Raw genomic sequence first — 13,875 nt, forward strand, 5'->3', positions numbered from 1 at the left:
CTCTACATCATTATAACTCTCCTAAAATTTTACCTCATCCAGTCCCTTCCAAAGGGACTTTGTTCCCATCACACTCAAAGCACTCACACTTGTTAAAGAGTGCCGTTCTGTCATAGCAACCATGATAAGTTCTGTTTCTGTTTGTCCTACGAAGGCCTTCTCGTTTAAACGAGGTTTGTTTAAAGGAGGACGCTCGGTATACCGCTGCCTTCAAAGGACGCATCCTAGCTACCACGCAGCCTTTGAAACGAGACACAGAGAGTGTGACATCGCAATGTGGAAGTATAGAATGAGTCATTTGGCAGCTTGGTTTGAACAACTGCTCTTTTTGCAGTGACAAGGAAGTTTTGAGTTCTGAAACTTACAGTATGTTTTTATAGTACAATTACTCCTGATATGTCAAAAGATCAAGGAAAATGTGATTCCTCATGCCATGACCATACCTGCAAACATCGGATTGAAGAAAATAGGGAGTTTATATGTGCAAGGAACGGTAGCCGGTGGAGTCTGGTGCCCCCATAGGTTAAAATGGTGCACCCGGAGGGAGTAGGTGCACTACGCAGACTGTGTAATATGCATATAGGGAGCGGCGGTACCATTCAGTAATACTACATTGTAGATGAATGATACCAAGAAATGTATTCAGATGGTTTCTTACCATATCTTTCACAGTTCTAGCAATAAATGCTTTAATAATAATAAAAAGTGTATATCCTTTCTTATTTTAAATATTAAATATTATTTCATTTTAATTATTATATTTTTCTTTCACCTGTACTTCTTGTCTTTGTGGCTCAGTAATTTTGTACATCAAAAAAATTCCCAGTTTCAGCACAATATGTGGACTTTTCGGACGGTCCCTTACCACACCCTCCACAGTATTAGCACGTTTCAGCACAATGTTTGGACTTCTCAGACGACCCCTTACCCACCGTGAAAAATTTCCAACTTATATCAATGTTAAATTAACGATCTTGAATGATTTTGCCGTGACGCCATCTGACCAGCTTACGGGACAAATCGCATCCCGTATTAATTCGATACGGGACGCATAATTTCATATTTAAATACGGGACAGTGACATATTTTACGAGATGAGTGGAAACCCTACTTGGAGGTCTAATATATTCTCATTAGCAAAGAGTGGATGCAGAAAATTTTTTAAAATAGGGAGTACAGTGGGAGGAGGGGTGGAAAAACGGGAGAAACCCAGTAAAATCAGGACTGTTGGCAGGTATGGCCATGACCCTTTTAAGGTGACAAATGAAGGTTGCTACTTTTTACAGTGTAGCTTTGTGTGAGGAATGGATTTAAATTATGTTGTTCTTCACTGACAAACTTTTCCATTGCAGTAGCTCTTAAATCTAATTTACAGTCGTGTTTTCCAAACCATCTATTTTGCCAACAAATTGAAGACAGTGGAGGAGTGTTCTGGGAACCTATTTGAAAACAGTCATTATTTTTACAATTCCGCTTGGTGCCACTAGTTTCATAATTACAATACTAATTCTCACTAGAAATGGAATCAAAAGATGGAAAAAGTAAAAAAAAAAAATACATTTAAACATAAATTGGCTATCAACCGGCTCTTCTACTGCCGTTTTCTTTCTGCATCTCAACCGTTGTGGTACCGCGCACACAGGATTGTGGGATTTCATAGGCAAAGAAGAATACATCTATTCAAAAATCATTCAGGACATGCCTTGATCCCTTCCTACCTCCATATACAGCCTCCAAAGGCAGCATTTTCCTGGTTTCGGATGCAGCCTTAGACTCAATGTGGATTACATTTTATTTAAAAAATTGAATAAAGCAGATGGAAGCAGATGTTTGTGTATATTTTCTATCAATTATGGCAGCTGTAATTCATCAATTAATGATCAAATGATGCAGAAGAGCATTATAACCTGGAATATATCCAGACGTGCAGTGCAGTCAAGTGTAATTTCAGCATGTTAAGAGATAATTCAGGTGTCTGGTAGTGGAGTGATGCTGTACAGTCCCGTCAGTGTTTCAGATCGCAGTGGTCTGCTGCATCCTCAGTTATATAGCGCTCAGAACCGGCCCGCAAGATTGGATTTGCAGCATGCAAATTGTGTTCAGCACAGATTTTGTGGCCGTGTTTGCGCCGTTGCCTGATCTGCATGATTCCTTTAGTGAATCAAGCGCTAAATCAACGCAGACAGCGCGTGAAAAATAAATGCCACTTTTACTGGCTGCAATTCATTCTTAGTGAATTCTCCTCTCAATCCTCAAGACAGAGTGTCCATTTGTTTCCCATTTTATCCCATTTCTGTCTAGGAGAAATAATTAAGAAATAATCATCAGATAATCATCTGATTTGTGATTTTTTTTTTTTCTTCCTATGAACTTTTACAAAGTCTGTGGAAAGGGTACACAACTAAACAGAATTAAAAGTTTAAACAGTCATTTGATTTGATTTATATTCATACAAAATGTACTGTTTTGTGACTGTACAAGGACAGATTCAATTGGATATAGTTATAAAAGCAGCTAGACTCTGAAAATTAATGAGAAGGGGGAATCACAAGCACACTCACACAATGTGGGTGACATCGAGTATTGTGAGTGAACAGCTGGCACAATCACTGCATTCACTGCTGACACTGCCAGAATCACACCCGTCTTCATTTGCTCTGTATAATACACCAACATTGTAGAAATATACCTCCCATCCTTCCTCCAATTTTTCTTCTATGCCCCATAACATTGGACAGCTGCTGAACCAAGATTGATTTTTCTGCGTGAATAGTGGCATAATAGCTGTCTTGTATTGATTTGGAATTTACACAGCAAGATCTATTCCTGCTCTAAAATTAACAGCTCAGTGTGACAGAATGTAGGATACAGGCTGCCAGGGCTTAAAGACAATTATCTTACATAAGCAATTTGTGCATTTGAATGTTTCTATAGAATTAAAAATACAATTTCCTGAATATGTTTTCTCCTAAACAATGTAATAAAAATTACTGCAGAACATTGTTAATTTGTTAACAACTTTAGTAACTTAGTAACAACATCAATAAAGAGTGGAATTTGTTTACCGACTGGGGGCCATAAGTGTCTATGTCGGGGGGGTGTCACTCCCAAGGGGAAGGCACCGCGGAGACCACACCCCGCCCAGGTCAAGGAAGACACAGTTTACCGACAGGGAAACGATTTAGCGGAAGATATATCACATAGGGTCACCTATGGGGAACCAGCGCATGTGGAGCACCTACCCCAGTACAGGGTTTAGTTAGCACATGACCTGGGCCAGCAGCGAGTTTCTCCGCAAACTCGTCTGCCACAGGGCTAAGGAGGAAAGTCATCCAGGGATCACAACTTTGTGAACACGACTGGGAGTCAAAGCGCACGTCTTCACCTCAGGGGAGGGGAAAGGCACTATGCGCAAGTGGTACACCCGGCCAGCTGTCCAGGAACTTACCTGCTCATACCTGACAATACACAGGACGAGACTGGCTCAACCCGGAGATTGTAGAACCTCGCAAAGGTGTTGGGTGTTGCCCAGCCCGCTGCTCTGCAGATGTCTGCTAAAGAGGCGCCATTGTTCAGGGCCCAGGAGGCCGCCACACTCCTAGTAGAATGGACTCGTAGCCCCACGGGGGGGTGGCACGTCCTGAGCGTGATATGCCATCACGATGGCGTCAATGACCCAGTGGGCGATCCTCTGTTTGGAGACAGAGCTCCCTTTCCGCTGTCCACCAAAGCAGACAAAGAGCTGCTCGGAGCATCTAAAACTCTGCGTGCGATCCAAATAGATGCGTAAAACATGCACCAGACACAGCAATGCCAAGGCTGGGTCTGCCTCTTCCTGGGGCAGTGCTTGCAGGTTCACCACCTGATCCCTAAATGGGGTCGTGGAAACCTTGGGCACATAGCCCGGTCGGGGTCTCAGGATGACGTGAGAGTATCCCAGACCGAACTCCAGGCACGTTTTGCTGACAGAGAACGCCTGCAGGTCCCCTACCCTCTTGATGGAAGTGAGCGCAGTCAGGAGGGCAGTCTTCAAAGAGAGTGCCTTTAGCTCAACTGACTCCAGGGGCTCGAAGGGAGCTCCCCGTAGACCCCGAAGAACTACCGAGAGGTCTCACGAGGGGATGAGGCGCAGTCTGTGGGGATTCAAACTTTTCATTGTTTTGAACATAATGTTTTATGCACAACAATAACTTGCTTTGTTGGCATTAAGGGCAATTTAGACCCTACACATAAACTGATTTTAATGTAATTGTTTCATACATTAAAATTTAAAATGGTGATCAGTGTATTGAAAATAACTTTTTCATCTTTTCATCTCTGTAATCATGTCTTCCTTTTATTTTTTGGGAATCAGATACATGTAGTGTTTGTCATAGATAAGTGGTGTATTTTAAAATTTGGCAGTCACAAATACCTATAAAATACCTATATTTTTAAGTCTTTCTGGCAAACAGCCATACAATGGAATGTGAATTACAGTATGTATGCTACATTTTGAAATTGCAGCATACAGATTTATTATAAGCGGTCATCGCATTCACAACCCAACACTCAAGTAACAGTACTTTTACTTGAGTATGATTTTTCAGTATACTTTCCACACTTGCTTGTGTGGAACGATGAACAAGGAGAAAATATAGACATTACTTTGAATTTGTTGTGCAGAAAAGTGTTTTAGAAAGTAACTAAAAGTAATTTGTAATGTGATTACTTTTGAATTAAGTAATAAGTAATCTGATTAAAATTTTTAGAGAAAACGTGATTTGAAGATGATTACTTTTTGAGTAACTTACCCAACACTGATAATGATACCCTCAATGCTAATTCGAATCAAATTAATAATAAAATAAATAGTAGTTATTATAAGATTTGTGTAGGACAAAATCTAATTCTTATATACAGTATATACTGTATAAGTGACCGAGAGACAGGGGCTGGTGTCTTAGTTCAGAATTAACTCTATATTTTTTTTACTATATAGTAATTTCAATTTCTGTTGGCCAAAGCATATTTTTGTATGTTATCTTTTACAGTTTTATTTCTTTTTCATAAATTGTTTTGTTTCAAAAAATTTTACTTTTGAAATTTTGCTGAAAAGCATACTTATAGTCTACTTAATGAAAGGTTCCATTGCGATAACTTACTATAGGGGCATGTCATCACAACAGGACAATATATGTTTAATGAACCTTCTTTTTGCTTGGACAATAATGGTGGATAGTTCAATATATATATATATATATATATATATATATATATATATATATATATATATATATTTTTTTTTTTTTTTTTTTCAATAGGTATGTTACTATTTGCAAATTGACTTTTACAAATAAACCTACCCTAAGAAATATTGGAGTACAAAGTGTGACAACCAGTCCCAGACTCTGCTATATAAAATGTGGCTTAGGTTTTCTAAACCTGCACTGTTTCCATTCTCCAGTATGTCCACATACTCTGAATTAGACACGCATTCTGGTGTGGAATTTCAGTCTAATCTGTGTTCAGCCTCAATCAAGTGCTGTGCACTCATGAGTGACAGTTTATCTAATCCAGCATGTCACCACCTCCTCTCACTTATCCACTCTTTCTCGCAGGTTGTTCTAACATTTTGCCCTCTTAAGTCTAATTCTTCTTGCTGCTGAGCATCACAATTTTTGATGTCAATCAATAATTAAATGATTCCTTGAAATGAAAAAATGGCATACTGATGAACCATATGTTGCACTATTACACACAAATGATAATAGAGAAAGTCTAATGAGCTGAGAAAAACACAAATGTTCAAACGTGAAGGGACCAATAATAAAAATCAATACAGAGTGCTTCATCTTTTTCACTTCTAAGACAAAATTAAACAAAACACAAACAAAGAACAAGAAACAAAATAAATGGACTTTTAAAGAAACAATCTCCCTGGTCCTTTTATGGCTACAATCTATATTCATTGTTCTCCACCATTTCCCAACATCACCTCTATAGCTCAATATGTGTGTGAGACTGGAGCCAAGGATCCAATGGAGCAAGTGAGAGCTGCTGATTGATGCAAACAGCCTTACAAAATGATGTCTGTGTCAAACACAGCAGAGACATCCATCCATTTTGCCATGACCAACTAGAATCAATTGATTGCTTTGAACCACTGAGTCTCTTCCCTTTACTCAGGACTGCTCATCTTGAATAGTTTAGTCTGTTTTTTAAGGGTGTATCCATATTCTAACAATGAGGATATAATCTGGACATTATTTTTCATTATCATAACCTTTACATGGTAATTATCATTATATTTTAAAATTAAATTAATTGAAAATTCTGTCATAATTTACTCATTGTGTTGTTATTTAATTTTATTTTGTTTGCCGTGGGACACAAAGGGAGTTTTCAAAATGTCAGAGCTGTGGTTTTATAAAAAATAAAAAACAAATGTAAAAAAAAAATTATAAAAGTTATCTTTTATTTGTGCACTGTATCGGGGTCTTCCGAGGCTGTGTGTGAAAGCTTTAGGTGAGGAACATATCTAAAGTTAATTCTCCATACTGCAGTTCTCATCTGAAGTAACATTAAATCCTTTACTAATTTAAACATAACAAGTGCTACTTCAAGAAGAGTTACAACAGCTTTGACAACAGTGATGTAAAAAGCCATTGGTTCTCATGTGTCTTGTGACCTATGGCGACAAGCTAAATTTGGATGTATTTTTGAATGATATTTGACTGCCTTCAGGCATAGGAAGATTTTTCAGCAATTTAAACCCTCCGTTTCATTCTGTTCCTTGGAATAAATTATTTTGCCTGTACTTTTGTCTGCTTGTTATGTCTTTTATATTGTTGGTTGGTTGTATTCAGTGTTGGTTAAGTTACTAAAAAGCAATTTACTACAAATTACTAATTTCTACTCAAATCAGTAAATCAGATTGCTGACATTACTAATCACTTAAGGGAACAAATAATCATATTATTTATTACTTTCTTACTTACTAAAACACCTTTCACAGAAAAGGTTTTATTTTGCACTCAACAAATTAAAAATAATGTCCATAATTCCTCCTTGTTCACTGACACGTTAGGGGGCGCACACCCTTCAGCTGTCACAAAACGAAAACAGATGAACATATTAAAGTAATTAATGTTTTAAACTGATTAAGGCATAGGGATGTGGTTAGTTGCTAAATATATTTATATAATAATGCAGTGGTTGTCAACTGGTTTTGCTTCAGGAGCCAGATTTTACATTGGACATCAAGTGGCGACCCACCATAGAAAAAAACATAACCTGTATTTAATGTGTCCTGGGTTATATTTTCTTTTATCTTGCATAGATTTGTTCATGGTTTTCAAGTATAAATGGATGTATCAAGGGGACATTATTTTTGTTGATGTCAACAACAAAAGATACAGGAAGTTTTCTCTCCCCACTTTTAAAAGTTGATGAGCTATTTATTTATATGAGCCCATTAGATGTATTGTTCAGTTTATTTCCTAATTTCAAACATCATTCAAACAAACCATATATTACATAGGAAAACATTTTCAACATTTGTCCACAAGTCTTGGAGGTCCAGAATTTAAAGCCCTTTATGAACTTTAAGCCTTTATATTTACAGTGCAATGACATATAAGCACAGGTCTAATAATAATAATAATAATAATAATAATAATAATAATAATAATAAATTATAGTGTTTATGAAAAATAGTATAGATTCTACCTAATACTATATGAAACTATAACATTTTAGTCAAAGTATCACAGTTACTGTTACTACTGTAAAACTGTGAATAAGTTTTGCAAGGGTTATAGGTTTGACATCCTCCATAGCGTTATAAACTATAGAAAAATTCTCATTAGAATTCAAATGGGTGTTGATGCACACGCAAGCGCCAGAAACACAGCAGATAAGAGCAGAGCAAATTATTGACTCGAGCTGTTACGTTACACTCGCGTGAAAAACAAGCTTTATCGCACCGCAAAAATATTGTGTTGCAGATGAAAAGCCTTTTGCACATAAAGCACTGAATGTGAGATTATCATTAAATTTGCCTTGGCAGTCCAAAATGTAACTTTTCACTGCGACCCAGTCCGAAAAGACGGGCAACCCACTTTTGGGTCGTGACCCACCAGTTGAGGAACACTGTAATAGAGTAATGTATGTACTTAAAATTATTATGACTAAAATTGATCTCCCTGTTACATGTTTTAAATAGTTTATGAGTGGTTATAGGTTTAGGGATGGGTTTGGATTAGGGGATTTTAAATATCTAAATTATAGTATAATGTTAATTACTGTATTTATAAGTCTAATAAAACATATTGCAGCAGGGACAGTGAACCACAAGATCCTCCTGTCCACCCACTCTTACCTGGGCATCACAGGAACTGCGCTTGGATGGTTTGAGTCATATCTCACTGGCAGCTGGTTCAAGGTCTCCTGGAGAGGAGACGTGTCCAAGACACACCAGCTGACCACTGGGGTTCCTCAAGGATAAGTGCTTGGACCCCTCCTCTTTTCAATGTACACAACATCACTCAGACTGATCATTGAGGCACATAGCTTTTCCTACCACTGCTATGCAGATGATACGCAGCTCTACTTGTCATTCCAGCCTGATGACCCTGCTGTCTCAGCTCGTATCTTTGCCTGCCTCTTGGACATTTCGGCCTGGATGAAGGAAAGACACCTTCAGCTCAACCTTGCCAAGACAGAACTCATTCAGTGATCCCAGTCAACCAATCTGTTGACCACGACCTCACTATTCATCTTGGTTCAACTACACTAACACCAACCAGAACAGCCCGGAACCTGGGAGTAGTTGTCACGGTTCCAAAATTTCAGTAGTCGGTACCGATACCTGTGAAATTTCACAGTTCTCGATACCAATTTCGATTCCACAGCAAAAATATGCTAATATTATAATGTGCTATTGAATATACCAGTTTATTTATTTTTAATTATTTAATTATTATTTTAATAATTATAATTTAATAATTGTTAACATTTTTAACAAGTTTAATTTAATTTAATCATCAAAATGGTGTCTAATCAATAAATTATTAAAACGTAGAACTTTTCAACTCATTGCATTTTTTTGCCAAACTTTTATTCAACAGCTGTCTTGCTTGTGATATTTTGATTAATTATTATTATTATTACAGTAAATATTACATTTTACTACACAGTTGCAATATATTTTTATTCAATTTCTTCAATTTCAGGCATCTAGATTTTATTTTGAATCGTGCTTTTATTATGACGTGTGTTTTTTGCCAGAAGCTTCACTTTTCTGGATAAACAGTTCGCAGCATGGCCCAGGGTGATCACTGAAGACTTTTAAATCATGTCTGTTTATGTCATCTGTTTACACTGGCCTTTGAGTTTGACAAATGAAATGTAGGACACAGTTTTGGAGTGTTTGTATTTTAGACTACTGGTGTTTGTGTATGTGGTAATTTTGAAGAGTTCTGTTTTAAATTGTATTACTGTGAAGAACTTTGGTCAACTCTGTTGTTTTAAATGCAATATAAATAAAGCTGAGCTGAGATTAAAGCGCAAATGCTGTGATTTTAATTGAATATATATTTTACATGTGCTGCATGTCTCACAATGGATAAATGCTCTGCTATGTCATCTCATACAACGTGAATGATTCTCAATGTCTGTGAAGTTTCTAGTTGATGAGCGGTTGGATTTATTTAAAGTCCACAGCTCTTCCACAGTAAGATTGTAGATTTTAACAGTTTAATAAATCACACTAGGACATGTCACGATTTTAATTTGATTAACTGTCCATTTCATTGTACAAGGAGTAACAGAGCATGCGTTCAAAATAAGTTTGTGAGCATTTTAAAGCAGTCGTGTGTCAGTCATACTGTGCGCTAGTACCAGACAGAGTCGGTGCTCGCTACTACCGGTACTGCTGAAACACTGTTACATCTTTTTTATTGTAGTATCGATTTAGTACCAAAGTACCAGTACTTTTGACACTACCTGGGAGTGGTCTTAATTTCTTAATTTCACTGCACACATCTCATCAACCGCCTGGTCTTGCAGGTTCACGCTTTACAACATCAGGAAAATCAGACCTTTCCTGTCTGAATATGCTACACAGCTCCTGGTCCAAGCTCTGGTCATTTCAAGACTGGACTACTGCAATGCTCTGTTGGCTGGCCTTCCACCTAACACAATTAAGCCACTGCAGATGGTCCAGAATGCAGCAGCGCGTCTGGTCTTCAATCAGCCAAAAAGGGCTCATGTCACCCCACTCTTGATTTCACTCCACTGGCTACCTGTAGCTGCCCGCATCAAATTCAAGGCTTTGACTCTGGCTTTCAGGACAGCCAATGGAACCACACCCTCTTACTTCAATTCACTTCTTCAGGTCTATGCTCCAACTTGCTCTCTGCGGTCTATGAACGAGCGACACCTGGTAGTCCCATCACAAAGAGGCTCAAAGTCTATTGCATATGTACGTTCTATTATCAGGGTACGAATGCTGCCTCTCTTTATTCTGCCTCATGGGAAATCTTGGCTAGGGCAGAGATGGATTAAGCTTTTGAATTAAAATTATAGCTGGGGAGAAAAAAGGTGATTTCAGCCTCTGCTAGGCTACAATTAGTCTCAAATAACTTGGACAGATCAATAGCTTGTGACACCTTGATTTGATTTAATAAAGGCTGCTTTCGTCCAGCACAAAGGATCTCTGATATCTGATATATCTGTGTTCTCTGATTACTTGTCCAGTACATATCAGTCTTGTTGGGTACAGTATTTGACATGTTTCCAAGGACTTTAGAGCTAGAGAGTATGATCATGATTACATTTAGTTAATTACAATTTATTGACCCAACTATCAGAAAAGTCATGGTTAAAGTATTTGTAGATATTTGTACATAATGTTTATATGTAAATTTGTGTCTGTTTGAGGAGATTCGCAAACATTTATATATGTCTAAAGTTGTTCAATCGTAAAGGGGTTTACTTTTTAGATGCCGTCAATACATTGATATTGAACATTTCAGTGTCTATGCAAAAATACTCACAAGATCTCGTTGTTCCAGCAGTACATAATAATGATCACGTGGATTATAACTGCACTGACCCCCAGCAGCTAGTAAGGTATGATATCAAAAAATATGAAGTGCACCTAAATCCTGCAAAAGGACAGTGTTGAAACTGTCGAGACAGAAAAGCAATTTCAGTGTCATTTCCCTCATATCCGCCCACACCTACAATAAAAGTGGTCTTTTCGTGATACGCACTTGAACATATGATGGGGGAGACAGATTGTATAGCAGTTTCTGCAGGCAAAGCATCATTAAACTCTGTCTCTCAGCAACCAATATGTCCAGTCAGTAGCATTGGTCTCCAAGGGAGGATATCTTCTTGCCAGAGTGATAGAGAAGGGGACATATTGGGTTCTGAAATTAATCGACCAACTCTCTTAAAAAAAAAACAAAGAAAAAAAATTCGGAATCGTTTAAATGAGAGTGAATAGAGCATGAAGTGTAATGTGACCGGGGCTGAACACAGAGCGAGATGTTAGGCAGAATGTTAAATGACTGACAGTCTTATTCCCCACTCACTTTTTATTGTATAAACAAATGATGCAATGAAAGTGAATGGTGACTGAGGCTGTCAATCCCTAATAAGCTACATAACATCTCCTTTTGTTCCATGCAAGAAATAAACAAAAGGTTTAGGGCAACATGAGGGTGAGTAAATGACACATTTTCATTTTTGGGTGAACTACTTTAAGTCCACCACATAGAAAAACAATAGACAGACTTTCATGCTTTTTTGTATGTTTCCAGTGCTATGTATGTGTGTAATGTATGTGTAACTTATGTGTATCTTATGTGTATCTTATGTGTATTTTTTCAGGCACTTGTTGAGTCTAAATAAGCTGCTTTTCCACCATCAACGGTTACAGTAGCATTTCCACTGAAGCACGGTTCAGCATGGCACAATTATAAACTGCTTTTGGCCCAGAATTCTCGGCATGGTTAGCTAACCGTACTCAACAGTGATCCACCATGCTGGTACAGTGGGTTTAGTATGTGGCAACTTGTTTAGTGTATCTTCATGATTTTATTATGATGGTTTAACTAGTATTGTAGCCTACATTTCTTTTTCTACTCACCTTTTTCGTCAGGGAAGTAGATTACTAGCTCATTTAAACTCAAAATAACTGGTATAGGTGTGGCATGATCAGGTTCTGCAAAAGTTGGCAGAGATCCTTCAGATGTGTAGAATAAATATTCGGCGTAGTGGACTAAAGCACTGAACTGGTAAGCAAAAGGTTGTTGGTTCAATCCCCACAGCCACCACCATTGTGTCCTTGAGCAAGGCACTTAACTCCAGGTTCCTCCAGGGGAATTGTCCCTGTAATAAGGGCACTGTAAGTCGCTTAGGATAAAAAAGTGTCTGCCAAATGCATAAATGTAAATATAAAGGCCAACAAAGGCCATCATGCTCCTTAGAGGAAGTACACTGAGTTTGTAAAAAAGGGAATTTCCTTCTGAGATTGCCATTACCTCCTTGAGGCTGGACATAGTGTTATGGTCGGCAGCAGCTAAGAAAGTCATAAATGAATTTAATGGGAAGAGGGACTGGAGGCAGCCTATGAGAGGATGAAGCTAAAATATGATGATCTGGCTGCCAAGTGCAGGGGTTGCCAGGGCTGCCACTTACCCTGTGGAGATCGGGTGTCAAGGGTTTATTGGAACATTAATGTAGCACCTGTTGAAAAACATTGGTATCTTTGGATCAGCACTGAAGAAGTCTCTGAAGGAAATGGCAGAAGAAGCAGAAAAAGGGAGCTTCTGGCTATGGTTAAGAAGGAAGGATGAAAAGTGGGGTGTACAGTAGTGAGAATGTAGGAATAGAAACAACTGTGATATGAGGTGAGGTAGAAGAGGAAAGGGGTGGGTAGGAATTATTTCTGTTGACCCACTCGGTCCTTATCCGGTGGTTTCTGGAGAGGGATATTTAATTTTTTTGTGGAACAATCCCTTTAATTCCAAGTGTAAACATGGCCAGCGAGACCTGACTCGCTCTGTAGACAGAGGCATGAGTCCAGGAAAAGCATAATTAGTCATTGTATAAAAGGTATGCAAAAGTTATTACAATTAATTTCTAAAATGGTAAACCAAGCTCAAAGCACATTTCTGTAAGTGCTGTACTTGCTTTTTAAAGGGCAAATCTGAATAATGATGCTGTGACTTTTGCTTAACTTGGGTCTCGATGCTTGCCAAAATTATATGAAGATCTTTGCAGAATTCGCAGTGGAGAGCAGTTTTCATGTTTCTCTCAGAACAGTTAAGGTCAACACAGGGAAGGAAAGCTGATGTGTGTAATTTTTTTCAAGGATTTTTTTCTCTAGTATTCCAGCTTACTATGCAGAGACAACTATAAGTAAGTCATTTATAGGTTGATTTCCTTGAAAACTGTAAATACTGGTTCTATGCATTATCAAAACATTCCTGTTTGTTTGAGCATCCCATCTGCCTGACACAGAAATTCATAAACAATCATCCACATGCACAGGCACAGATATTACTCTTCAGCTGTAATACTTGAAGAATGGCTGACTGCTTCTCAGAGTGTGTTTGCATTGATTACAGTGTGTCAGTCAAAAATACCAGTTCCTCAGATCATAGTGACCATATCACAGGAGATGTGATGTGCTGAGCAAAACAGTAACATTACTAGTATGTCTTAAAAAGTAACACCCCTATTACAAAAACAGTTGCAGTGATCTGCAAGTATTATTGCTTGGTTAAGCAATGCATGTGTGGAAGAGCGGGGTAAAAGAAATCTGATTTTTAACATTTTCTGAGGAAAATGTGAGTGGTATTTGCCCGTGCAAAACTCACC

The 13,875-nt window shown here is 38.0% G+C and overlaps 1 protein-coding gene across 1 annotated transcript in view; it reads right to left on the reverse strand.

Moving 5' to 3' along the window:
* LOC127439872 (D(2) dopamine receptor A-like) overlaps window positions 1–13,875 on the reverse strand; it is a 105,808-nt gene that overhangs the window by 66,257 nt on the left and 25,676 nt on the right. The window lies entirely within an intron of this gene.

Source organism: Myxocyprinus asiaticus, chromosome 4, assembly GCF_019703515.2.
Source record: "Myxocyprinus asiaticus isolate MX2 ecotype Aquarium Trade chromosome 4, UBuf_Myxa_2, whole genome shotgun sequence".
NCBI lineage: Eukaryota > Metazoa > Chordata > Actinopteri > Cypriniformes > Catostomidae > Myxocyprinus > Myxocyprinus asiaticus.